This window comes from Cydia amplana, chromosome 5, assembly GCF_948474715.1.
Source record: "Cydia amplana chromosome 5, ilCydAmpl1.1, whole genome shotgun sequence".
NCBI lineage: Eukaryota > Metazoa > Arthropoda > Insecta > Lepidoptera > Tortricidae > Cydia > Cydia amplana.
This window is the reverse complement of record NC_086073.1, coordinates 1,767,101-1,779,838: the sequence shown is the minus strand read 5'-3', so window position 1 is coordinate 1,779,838 and position 12,738 is coordinate 1,767,101. Positions and strand designations below refer to the sequence as shown.

The window sequence follows — 12,738 nt, the reverse complement described above, 5'->3', positions numbered from 1 at the left end:
TTTTTATTTCATTTGTAAAATAGGCTTTTAGCCTTTTAGGTGTCAAGAGATGAGGCGAGCCCTAAGAAAAGAGCTAACGCTAACAGGGCTCGAGTCTTTTGGATCACTAATGGGATGTGAAATGTTTCAAATTTAGTTTGGACTTACCGTGGGAGAATATCTGCAAATCCCGTTTCTCTCAAATAGTACTACACTTCACTGTTTTATCCATGGAACACTAGTATTCTTCTCCATATATTTTGTCCCACACGATTTACTAACTCACTTGAATTCACAAATACCGATCGTTGAATGTATTTCACCTTTAGTTACATTACACAACGCGATTTACACAGTTCACTATTGTTATTTGTTTATACATATATATACCTACATTCGTTGACGAGTTATTTATCATTCAACTCAGGGTCACAAAGATTGCTAATTATCTCACTGTCGGTTCCCACGAGAGAACTGCTATAGAAATAACATTTTTCCTTCACTTTTATTGTTGATTTCCACGTAATTCTTGATTTAGTCTAGTCAATTCCACCTGCTGTAAATATTACTAATACTTAAACACGCAATCTGGGGAAGTATTGAGATCAATAATAACTCTTATTAATTTATTTGATGTTGATGTAAGATTGTTATCAATATTTAAATCAACGCGAGCAAGATGCACTGAAGATAATAACTATATTATATTAATATCAAATTATTAACAGCCTATACATTTTAATCCCTCTCCTGTAAGGGTGATTTTCATAAACCACTGACTATTCACTCCACATACCTAAATAACCGAAAAAAGTTATTTAATTTACAAATAAATTACAGATTATTGAAATATGAATTGTATCTTTAAATAAATACAGTTTTCAAAGTTAAGCTACACTTTGCCAAGTAAATATGTATGTGGAAAGTATTGAATAATTCCTAAAATCGCGAATCAAATGGCAAATCATAATATCCAATCGAATTGACAAGGGTCCTATAGTAAAAATTATTCAGCATGACATGACCTACCCCTCTAACACGATTTAACGTAAAAAACCGGAGCAGATCGCACACCGTATTGTAAATCAGAATCACCTGTCACAGTTCCCGCCACTTTACGATAATATTATAGTTGTTTACGAGTGACTCACAACGAGATCGACACGACCACGCGCGCGCGGCGCCAACAAATACTGGCACGTATGTGTCGCAATCGCGAGATTGTACGATTGTGAGCATCTCACGACCCTTGGATGGTTCTGAACGTTAGTTAATTAATTTCCACATTTCCTTCGATCTTTGGTTTGGTGTTGAAGTCTTACTGACGTCAAGCATTTGCAAGCTGGACTTTACAAGATGATCCCAATTTAGTTAGCGAGTAATAACAACATGATATCGAATTTAGATCCACTTGCAAAGTTCAAGTTCTTTTCCGGGCCTAAACTGGCTGCGATTATATCGTTATTCATAGCAGCGGTCTCCGCGTAGGATCGAAGACCCGAGGCGACCCACAAGCGTGCTCAGGGGAAGTTGGAGCTTAAACACGACCCAATGGCCAATAGTAAGTGTCTTGATAAGCACATTGGGCGGGCCTACGGCTACATACCGGTAACGCATGACATGAAAGGACCCCTAATTAGGGGTCTGATTGGAGTGGTGAGACCATTACCTACTTAATATTATCATAACTCGGTCAGTCACAGCCTGTCTGTCGGTCGCGTGAAGGTTTCGGCTTTCAATAAGTATACAAACATTATTTTACAGTCACCTGCAATAATTATATTACTCTTCGAAGGCCGCCAAAATACGTGACACGCTCTTATGGCTATACAAATAAGATCGTGTCAGATATTTTTGCGGCCTTCGTTGTGTAACATATTATTGCATATATTGGTTATCCGAATTCAGATTAAATCCGAACAATGGCAGTACATATTTGTAATCCATTACGCGGGGATTCCCCTTGCATGAAAGTGAAATAATAGCTAGCTAGATGGATGAAAATGTACTCGTTCATTGTAGTGAATTTCCTTATCGATCATTGCTATGCGGCTATAATATACAAACGACCACTGCTGAACAGTGATGGCGAATGTTCCATCTCGCATAACAACTGTAAGAGCCATCGAAATACCTAGTTTCTTTGTTTTACAAGGGGGCAAAGTTGTTGTTTCACCCCTCGTGCTTATTTATTGATACCCGAGCGAGCGAAAAATTCTAAAATTGAATTAGGAGTGTAGCGAGTGGTTTGAAAAATGGAAACTTGAGCGGTGCGAGGATTTCGAGGCAAGAGGGTTAATCAACTGTGGTAATTTCTTACAATACCTACCTATTTAATGAAATATTTTGATTTATGTAATGCTAATAAATGGTTTATCTATGTACCTACTTATTGCCTAACTGCTCTTCAGTGTAGTAATACCTATATCTATAGACAGCCCTTACGAAGAATTTTCATCATCTTATTTTGATCTTGATTATATTTGCTACAAAAGTATTATTTATTAGGGTTCCGTACCCCAAGGGTAAAAACGGGACCCTATTACTAAGACTCCGCTGTCCGTCCGTCTGTCACCAGGCTGTATCTCACGAACCGTGATAGCTAGACAGTTGAAATTTTCACAGATGATGTATTTCTGTTGCCGCTATAACAACAAATACTAAAAACAGAATAAAATAAAGATTTAAATGGGGCTCCCATACAACAAACGTGATTTTTGACCGAAGTTAAGCAACGTCGGGCGGGGTCAGTACTTGGATGGGTGACCGTTTTTTTGCTTGTTTTGCTCTATTTTTTGTTGATGGTGCGGAACCCTCCGTGCGCGAATCCGACTCGCATTTGGCCGGTTTTTTTTTGCTTGTTTTGCTCTATTTTTTGTTGATGGTGCGGAACCCTCCGTGCGCGAGTCCGACTCGCACTTGGCCGGTTTTTTTTTACTATAAACACAATCACTTGCAATACTTACTACTTGCTAATGGATTCATTCACAAGTCGTGAATCTATCAGCAAGTCGTATTTAACTCGCTAGTATGGCGTCTGGGAGAATGTAAATTAGTATCTATATAATATTATATAATCACGTAAGATGTATATATGCGCATTTGTCAATAAACCTATCTATATGATAATACTACGTGTGACCGCCAAAATAATTATGGGCATAATAATCCATACCTAAGCACAGTTCGCTTTAAAGGCAATTATGAATAATTAAAAAAAAAAGCCTATTAGCTATAACATAACTATTAATTAACATTGAAGTTATTCACATAACATGTTGGTAGAACGTAATAGTATACAACATTTCTACTAATACTTGTATGTACAGTCAGCGAATAAATAATCCCATCAAAAACATTGCATGCAAGTCTCGCAACGCTTCTACTACCTACAAAAAAGTTTTGAGAATGCCTCCTTGTTTTGCTCGACTTGGCGGGGGCACTGCCGTGCCCCCAGATAGTACTGGATACAGAACATTCACTCTCTAACAAAACGCGTCTGTTACGATTAGGACTAATATGGCCGCTAGGTGGCGCAAGCGCCACGCGCGGCTTATGGCTAGCCAATAAAATCGCGCAGTGCGCCACGCTTGGTTCAGTTAAATAATTTAATTTCAGTATCATTTCGTACCTTTTCGCAGTGAATAATCAATATGAAAGGCGATAGGGAGCTCAGTCTATTGATATAATTAGACAGAAATGGACGGTTTTACAAGCAAGCCCCAAGAACTAAAAATATGCCACCCCGGAACAGACGAAACGACAGATCGCGGTCAAAAGTATGTCACAATCTAATTGTTGAACATATTTTGGGGATATTTTGAATAGCGCGGAAACATTGGTCATCAATTTTTAACTAAAACGAATTGGTTTCTGAACGCTCTAATCATATTACTGTTAACCTTTTGGACGCCAGTGACCGATATATCCGCACCGTAGGTTCAACGCCAAAGACAGATTAATCGGTCACAGACCACAGAGCAATATAAAGATAAAGATATATTTATTTGCAAAAATGTAGTGATAAACATAAGTGGACAATAATTTTGGAGGCGTTACATTTCACTTGAAGAAGCATGCAAATAGATCTACGTGCATATGCATAAAGTTCAATTTCAGTCTTGACACTTCGGTGACGTGGCGTCAGCGTGACAGCTTTTGTGTTTGACACGGCGTCGAAAAGGTTAAGGTTACAACCACATCTACTAGTCAAATCAGCTTCTTTTTTTAAACTGTCAAAACGATTTGCTAATATGGAATTTATATGAAACATTACACAGTGACGTCACGGTCAACTCACCTACTTTTTATATTTCTATCCGATTTATTAAATAGAACTTGTGTTTAAAAATAACTGCTATCTATGTTTTTCTAGTAATTATCTGATGCTTTATTTCATGCAGGGTGTGAAATCATTTAATTTACATACAGTCAAATACCCTATTCTTAAGCATGCGTTCAAAAACCAACTTCTCAAAAATCGAAGATACTTTTGATGCTGACTGGATCTAAGTGTTTTATAGGAAATGCATTTAATATACCTCTTAGTAGGTAAACCGGATTCTTATTTCTCAGTAGATACCTTAGCTACAAGTTATGAATATATGCAACGTTCTCTTTACTCATTACTTAAACACTATACTGGAAATTATATACTGTACCTAATACTAAGTAACTAATAATACACTAATTTCCTGCTACCTACTAAAAAAAAGTTTGGATAGGCTAAAATACAATTATGTATGTTAAACATGTTACAATATTTGATACAACTTGTGCGCTGTCGCTCGCGCGACACAATTCCCGTGGGGTTATTTATGAGCACTATAGTCAAACTTAAATATAGTTGCTCTAGTTCGTTGGTATTTAGATTTAAAAAAGACGATACCAATATTCTCACAGCCTAAGGGCTCATTTAGACGGCGCGCGAACTCGTATACGATTTTAGTTACGTCAATCCAGCCGACTGATCAAATGACGCAATGTAATGAAACTCGCATGCGAATTCTCGCATCGTCTAAAGGAGACCTAATTGAACGCAAGCTAGTGTAAAACGGATAGGTACTGAGATTGAGATATACGTATTGATTGCATGATAGTGCAAATTGCAACTTCGCTTTCGTTTTATCCTCATGCAGTAATGAATACTCAGAACCGTGTGCAATCGTACTCGGAAACTGTTTACGATGTTTACACGTGTTCACAGACACAGAGATAGCGATTAACGTAAAGGTGACGTTCAAATTTCTACTGTGGCTGCATTAAGGGGGCGTTTTTACCCTAGGGCCAAGGGGGCCATGGCCCGGGGTGGCAGGCTGCAAGGACGGAAACAGGGTTTTTTCTTTTTTGTACGAGATAAATTATCATCACTTAAAAACACATCACTGGCGTCGTTGCCGCCACTGTATTTGTCAATTTCCTTTGATAAAACGAGTGACGTTCGACGCCGCAGTATTGCCGCGAGTGACGTTCATGTCACAAAAGTAGGTACTCGTTGCAGCTGCAGCTGATATTCGAATGTCACCTTACCAAGTAGAACAGTCAATCCGTCACTAGTAGTTGATAGTGACACCGTCCGCGAACGTCCCAAAAGTCACGCTGCTGCAGTCACAATCAGAATGTACCCTTAAGAATTGTACCTACGCCTATACGTTCCATTATATTATGCCTACCCGTGTGAAAGCTTTACAGGTGACTCGTGAATGAATCCCCGAGTAAAAAAATGTTGCTGACAAATGGAATTAACTAGTTAGGTGGAAAACGATACAAAATATAGAAATAAGATCCAAAGTCTAAAGTGAAACGGCTCTTGCTGATGACGTCACGATTCAAAACAAACGACACAAAATATAGAAATAAGCGCTGGTGGCCTAGCGGTAAGAGCGTGCGTCTTGCAATCCGGAGGTCGCGGGTTCGAACCCCGGCTCGTACCAATGAGTTTTTCGGAACTTATGTACGAAATATCATTTGATATTTCCAGTTGCTTTTCGGTGAAGGAAAACATCGTGAGGAAACCGGACTAATCCCAATAAGGGCCTAGTTTACCCTCTGGGTTGGAAGGTCAGATGGCGGTCGCTTTCGTAAAAACTAGTGCCCACGCCAATTACTGGTTGCATATATTATTTAATACACATAGCTGTACACAATCCGTACACTCATTTCAGTTAATGATGTCGTTGTCAGTAATTCCAGTCCATCTTGACATAAGCGCCATACATTTTACTATTTACGATGGACACGTGTAGCGAACGTACGTTAGTTTAATGGGCGTTCCATTGTGTGCGCGTACGCGTGTGGTAGTTGTTTTTCTGAAGGAAATGTGGCAAATTTTAAAAACGGCTGTGACACGTGGTAAACCAGCCCTAGTAGCACGGTCGCATTTTTATCGTTTATCACCATGCCTGTCACGTTCTAACAAGTATGTAAGTACGAAAGTGACGGGCATAGTGATAGTCGATAAAAATGGAACCGTGCTGAGCCCGCAGAGCAATTTTTCAATTTTTAACATTATAATTGCTAAAACAAGATTTCATCGAAATTCCGAAAATTGCTCAATTATCGGACCGCGCATAATAGAGAATCGACTTGGCGGGGGCACTGCCGTGCCCCCAGATGCCCCATATGAAGAGGGAGCAAAATTTCAAAGTCTAGTTACTAGGTCCAGTGGGGTATCGTTTGAAAGAGCTTAAATTGTAAATATTATACTTGAAATGTCTATGAGATTACAATTAAAACACCTTTATTATTATTTTTTGTTAAAATCGGTTCAAATGTTATCTAAAGAATTATCCCTGAAAAATCAATATACAAAACATACCTACATCCTACATCATATTACCGGTCGCGCAAATTAGTCAGCCGATTTTCCTATAGATGGCGCTGTACTAAATTATGCTTAGCATACTCTGGTCAAAAGTCTTTTGTGTTTATAGTTACATGAGATAATTGAAAGTTTGTACGGAACCCTCGCTGCGCGAGTTAAAACGAACTCGCACTTGACCGGTTTTATTTTACATAGGTAGGTATTTTTGTACAGAAAGTGCCTTAATTTAAGTATCTACTCGTACGTCTTGCTTTACCTAAACTAACTCTAGGCAGGCGTGTCTCACTCCGCGATTTCGTCGCTGTGCTATAGTTCGTTTTTTTTTAGCATTAGAAAGAACTTGAAAGAAGGTAAGCGATCTAGACATGTCTTTTAATTGAAAAACGCTTTTTAAAAATCAGTAATTATTACTTATATGAAAGTAGAAGAATATAAATGATCGTATTAGATTCATAATTGTTACATATTTGCCGTAACTTATTTTTAAAATGTATTTTTCAATTAAAAGACACATCAAGATTGTTTACCTTATTTCTAATGCTAAAAAAAACGAACTATACAAGTACATCCGTTCGGCCCCAATTTTGGGGAAAGCCATAAGCCGCGCGTGGCGCTGTCGCCACCTAGCGGCCATATCTGTGTTGATCGTAACAGACGCGTTTTGTTAGAGTGTGTCTTCTGTACTTAGTACTATTATTTATTCTGTGCTCTAGGTACCTACGCCCGGAGGAGGGGCATATTCTTGAAAGCTATTAGTATATATATATATAGTTCTGAGTATAAAGAACTAGACAATTAATAGAGTTCATTTAAACTTCCTTGAACCTAGTCTTGACAAACAAACTAATAATACATTCCTAGGCATTAAAATAGTGCCGTCGTCACGCAAATTGCTTTGTTGTGATAAATTCTTCCAGAATGTGAATATATTTGGCGCGGCGGCCATTTTTACCGACGGCAAAGCTTAAAGAACTATCAGTTTACTAAAATTTACAAGTTATAATAATATAAAAAGTAAAAAGTACAACGCAAATTTGATAGATGTCAAGTGTCCGAAAGCCTGTTATTCTCATTCATATAGGGTGCCAGTTCGCTAAAAAAGCGCTGGTGGCCTAGCTGTAAGAGCGTGCGACTTGCAATCCGGAGGTCGCGGGTCCGAACCCCGGCTCGTACCAATGAGTTTTTCGGAACTTATATACAAAATATCATTTGATATTTATACCAGTCGCTTTTCGGTGAAGGAAAACATCGTGAGGAAACCGGACTAATCCCAATACGGGCCTAGTTTACCCTCTGGGTTGGAAGGTCAGATGGCAGTCGCTTTCGTAAAAACTAGTGCACACGCTAATTCCTGGGATTAGTTGCCAAGCGGACCCCAGGCTCCCATGAGCTGTGGCAAAATGCCGGGACAAAGCGAGGAAGAAGAAGATAGGGTGCCAACCAGTCTGCCAGTTCAGTATAGTATGAAAAAAATAGTTTTAGTGAAATTCCGCAACATGGCGCGTGATCATAATTATATTCCTGATCAGACTTTACATACAGGTTATATGTCTCTGTATGAAGAACAATTTGAATTTGACATATTTAGAAAGCGAACTGTAGAGATGTATCTCCATTTAGAAAATTATTTTTTGGAGAGTTGTTTCATCCAAAGCTCGGACCGGTTTTTTCTTCATACATAAAATACCGGTATTATTACGTTCTTTTTCGTTCTTTGGCTTATTATTATTCCATTTTTAATGGGATAATCTAATAATACGAAGTTGTTACCTAAATACATGATTCAGTCCTACGTAAAGAGCTTAAAATAATTAAAAATATTGGGCTATTTTGGGTTTTACAAAAAACCGGTTCCGAGACCTGGTTTCATCCTCTTCTATTGACTAACTGTACTTCGACAGGGACGTCCGAACGTCCATCTTGTATAGAGTCAAAGAGAACTGAGTGTATAGAGAGTTACTGTCATGGTAAATTATGTAGCCACAGTACATTAAAACGACAGAAGATTAAAACTGTTAGAACACTTGACTTTGATCCTTATTCTTTCACTGATATGACATATCTGATGCTGATAAGCAATAATGTGTCAATCAACAAAAACTTGAAAAATGAGATTTTAATGCCATATTGTAGCTGGTCCGCTCGACTACATTTTGCAAAAATGACCTTAGTGATTTGAAATGTATAAATATTCCAAAAGGAGGAAAAAAGGTTAACACAAATCCGTTAACATGTGTGGTCTGTTTTGCATTAATGCATTTAGTGTCTTAACTTATTGCAGTAATGGTCAGAACGCGTACTAAAATGTCAAGAATGTCTTAAGAGAGGTTAACTCATTATTGCGGAAATCACATTCTATTAGTTCCGTTTTACCATAAGCGCTATGAAGGTAAATGTTGCTAAAAATGATGTTTATAATTAGTAATTTTACGAATTTAGTGTACAAACATGTTAATTGTTGCGGTTTTAAAGAGATAAATACTAATGCCGATCGAAATAAGGTATTTATAAAGCGTAATCACGTTAGTTTATAAGGGTTTTATTTTTGAGGAAAGTTTGCCGAATTAAACTAAACAAAACGGCAAAGTGATGTAGTTTTTCTAAGCAATTCATTTTAAATGCCAAGTTCAACAATTTGAATGTGCCTTCGTAAAATAATGTTATTTTTATAATTATAATGATTTTAAATAACTTGTTACACTTGAATCATTCTTGAAAATCGAAAAAAATATCATATCAATGCATTATGAGGCTTGATTGATTATTGTAAAACAAAATGTATAGTATGTTAGTATTTAGCCACAACAAGTTATGTGCTATAACATGTTGATTATAAGTTCAAAGGCAGATTTACACAATTAGCAAAACTGTGTTAAGTAATGACACGTTCTTGAGAAAGTTTGACGTCATGATGCAATTCGCAATAAACAAAAAGGGGATTATTGCGACAAATTTAAATTAATTACGAAAGTTATAAGTATAAATCACTAGTATTAATTGCATTTAAACTGACATATACAACAGTTTAATCAAAATGTTTAATTTTTAGAACAAACACTCAAAAACCGCGAAAAAAAGGTTTCTTTAGACGCCATTTTCTCAAAATGGTGCTTGTGTGGTTTAAACACATTATTGATTATCAGCATCCGGCAGCATGGCGTTAATTAGTTTTAATCTTCTGTCGAAAGATGGCAGTAAATTTACTGTGGCTACAGAATTTACTTAGACAATCCGCCTCTATTTCAAATTCATAGAAATCATAGAGTTATAAAAGGATCTCTGTTTAAACATAGTCTGTCATTGATAGACGCAGGATAAGCAAAGGTTATTGGTTTAATGTCCTCAAACTACGTCCAGTATGCTAATGTTAATGATAATTACTAACATTTACATATTATCAGACAGCCCCGTTTAAACAAGCACGCCATTTTGCATATACACAATTGTTAATTTGTTATTCCAATGAAAGCAATGAGTAAATAATGTGCAACTAATACGTAGTAGACTTCAGCTACCGAAATACATATTGTCTTTTCAGGATGCCTAGCCAAAATGCCAATTGGTTGCGCTACGACAACAAAACGCTTTCTGTCATTCTATCACTCTTACATATTAGTGTGATAGAGAGACAGAAAGCGTTTCGTAGATTTTGGCTAGGCCCCCAGTAGAGTCGGAGAATACAAAATTTTATGAAAACACGTGAACATTTTTGAGCTTCATATAATAGCGGCTGCTAGCGACCGCTTGAATGTACCAAAACGTAAAGTTAGCGGATTGGAAAACACAAAAGGCTGTACTCAGGAGATACAGAATATTGTAAGTATTGTAACATTGGGATATCTTTCACAACTATTACTTACCTAAATTGATTCACTCCACAAACATATTCGTTTGTAACATTTAAATTTGGTATTTAAAACCAGACGACATGGTTTATACTTTTCGTTACGGACCTCTTAAGTACATAACATAAATATATACTTCCTATATTAGATACAGAAGGCCTATGTCGATGTATTGTTTTGTATCTTTCACGGATCTGTATAAATTTCGGACTGAGTACTTTGACAAAGCCAGTGCTAGCACTGGCGGGAATAGATCGAAGGCATATTGAAGCCAGAGGGGCTACCGCGAAAACCGAAATTCGCCAATGGCTCTTTCTTTTTTACGAGAGGCGTAGAGTTCTGGCCACCAACAGTTGCGTAAGGGTAACCTTCCATTTCTGACCGCAGCTGCACTACTGGGGGCCGATTTTTGAAATTCGACCGCTCGATTTCGTGTATTTCGTTCAGTAATATCTCCACTACTAGGCATGTAAATTCTACTAATAGAATTGAAAACGAGTGATCAATACCACTAGATTCCCAATTTATATTGCTCGTATTTCAAAAATCAGCATTTCGCCGTTTTCCACCGATTTTCGAGTGACGAAATCGAGCGACCGAAATTCAAAAATCGGCCTACTGGTACTGAACGCGTCGCTGTTACTGTCAATGTCCATAGTAAAATGAACAGTAGTGCAGCTGCGGTTGGAAATGGACTGTCACCTTAAGCGTGATCGGTTTGCATACAAGTTCTTCACGCTTATGGCTCCTCTACACGACGGGCCAGCGCCGGCCACTCCAAGGGACGCATTTATGCGTTATACGGAGCAAGTGATATTGCTATATCATTCTACCGCATGGCTGCGTCCGTCCCTTGGAGTGGCCGGCGGTGGTCCATCGTGTAGAGGAGCCATTACCCATGTTGTAATGACGACAGAGATCTCACGCTACGCTACGAATACGCTTTGTGTGCGGACTTTTGGCCCGATTCGGATTCTGAACTAGACATCTAGGTATTAGATATCTATTAGACACCACCAAGATACGACAACGATATTTTAAAGATCTAGCCTGTCAAATTTGACATTTCCGCGATTCTGGAGATACTCTTGAACGATTTTCACAATGTCTAAAACGTCTCGTTATGTATTTTTACGAGGGATGTTCAAAATATTCTCGGTATGAGAATGAAAACAAACAAGTACGAAAAGTTTGATATTTTTATTTTTCAATATACTCCCCCCCTATGTTCATACACTTAAAAGATCGATCAATTATTTTTTTTAATCCTGCATAAAAATATTTTTTATCTTTGGTGTAAAAATGCTCCTCCACTGCCGCCTTCAATGCTTCATCATCGGAAAATTTATTTCCACGCAGATCCTTTTTAAGATTGGGGAACAAAAAGAAGTCGCTGGGGGCTAAGTCCGGACTATACGGTGGGTAAGTAACAGTTTCAAACCCACATTCAACAATAGCTGCCTTGGCAATATAAATGACTTTTTATTTTTATTTTATTTATTTAATATGAGCAGTATGGACGGGGGCGTTGTCATGCAGAAGCATAACACCTTTGGTTAACTTTCCTCGCCTCTTTTCTTTGATTGCATCCTTTAATTGACGTAGAATGTTAGCGTAGTACTGTCCTGTGATATTTACACCTTTTTCTTTATAATCGATCAGTAATACTCCTTCACAATCCCAAAATATCGTGGCCATGACCTTGCCAGCTGAAGGGATGACCTTGAACTTCTTGGGATGAGCTGAACCCTTAATGTGCCACTGCATGGACTCTTGTTTACTCTCTGGGTCATAATGATGAACCCAGGTTTCATCTCCAGTAACTATTCTTTGCAGCACCTCATCAGGATTTTCACCGCACGGGTCAATAAAATCGGAACAACAAGCTACACGCATGTCTTTTTGAAGCCGAGTCAGCATTCGCGGAACCCATCTTGCACTTACTTTTGACATATTAAGATGGTCATGGATAATATCATGTACGGTACCAATAGAGAGATTGGTTACTTGTGCTATAGATTTTACCTTCACTCGACCATCTTCCAATTAAGTTTTTCCACTTTATCAATATTTTCTTGTGAAGTAGCTACT

At 37.9% G+C, this 12,738-nt stretch overlaps 1 protein-coding gene across 2 annotated transcripts in view; it reads right to left on the bottom strand.

The window, feature by feature from the left end:
• The window catches only part of LOC134647775 (uncharacterized), a 39,520-nt gene extending 39,316 nt beyond the window's left edge, over positions 1-204 (bottom strand). The window contains exon 1 of one of the 2 annotated variants that reach the window (XM_063502075.1): positions 144-204. The gene's annotated coding sequence lies outside the window, so the exon portion shown is untranslated. The remainder of the gene's footprint in view (positions 1-143) is intronic. The other variant, XM_063502074.1, reaches the window with a different exon arrangement.
• Between the last annotated feature and the right edge of the window lie 12,534 nt (positions 205-12,738).